We start from the raw sequence: 1,277 nt of genomic DNA, 5'->3' as shown, positions 1-1,277 counted from the left end.
AAGTGTTTCTGCTGCTTCAGCTTGGCTGATTATGGGCACAGATGAGCTCCAGATTTGGCACAAAGGGCCTACAGGAGTGGTGAAGGATGGTGGGGTTGAAGAAGGAAGAGGGTCTCTTTTGGCAAAGGCCAGTTTAAAGACTTTGCTCGTGAGAGTCTAATTTGATAACAGCTAAATCATCCTCTTAGCAGCACTGCCCTTACTTGTGAAGACAAAACCCTACTTCACATATAAAAACTAACGGTGACTCAAACCCAAAAAGCTTTATTTTCCACTACATAATCTGCCTACTGAAAGCTCTCCCCTAGGTGTGGTAAAGCTTCCATAACTGTGGGGGAGGAGGCCAAGACAGACACACAAGACTGACAGCAAATCCTCAGCCATAGCTGCAGTGTCAGGGGTGCAGCCTTCCTGCTGGGGAGGTGCAGGAGAACAGCAACACCTGGAAAGCACCAAGCCAGAGAGGGAAGGCTTCTTCTATGGCAGAAGATGAAATGGAGCATTGGTATGGCAGCAAAGGGAGGGAAACAGTACTGTGAAACTAGGAAATATGAAAAGCACGACAAACACTAATTTTGTGATACAACAAATCAAATAACAAGAAACTTTTGATTAAGCACATAAATCAGGAACAAAATCTTACAAAAGTAATACTGTCCTCTTGAAGGTAGTAACAGTACTTTCTTCCCTCAGTGAAAAATGAAAATGCTCAAAACATCAGTATGCTCAAAACATCACCACACTCTGATTCTGGATGCTGCTTCTGACCCACCTTCCCATTTATTTTTCAATTAAAGTGAATGAAGAACACAGCACCACAGAGTCTAGGAAAAATGCTCATCTGATTACACTAGAGGTAAGTCAGCTTTTTACTATGGACATTAGTTTGTGAGGAAAGTGTTATAAATCCCATGCATGGCAAGACTCAAACTTTCCCCTGCCCCTATGAGATAGCTATAAAAGCCTGTCATGTTAGAGAATTAAAAAAATAAAAGTAGAAGCATTCTACTAAAAGTCACTGTATAGACCATTGATGCTACTGAAATATTGCAGTGAATGGAATTCTTTCTTTCTGCCAGCATCTTCCACATGCAAGGGAGCAATATAATCTATTACCTAAGCACCAGAAAAATTGCCAGGTTCTACTCAGATATAACAGCCAAAAGATTCAAGAATGCTGTAGCTTCTACAGATTCAGCTAAAATGATTCAGAGAGACTTAGACCTTTCACTGCATCAAATTTTATTGGTTTTATAAAAAAAGATAGAACCAGATGC

The sequence above is a fragment of the Serinus canaria genome, chromosome 1A, assembly GCF_022539315.1.
Source record: "Serinus canaria isolate serCan28SL12 chromosome 1A, serCan2020, whole genome shotgun sequence".
Classification (NCBI taxonomy): domain Eukaryota; kingdom Metazoa; phylum Chordata; class Aves; order Passeriformes; family Fringillidae; genus Serinus; species Serinus canaria.
This window is presented reverse-complemented; position numbering follows the sequence as displayed.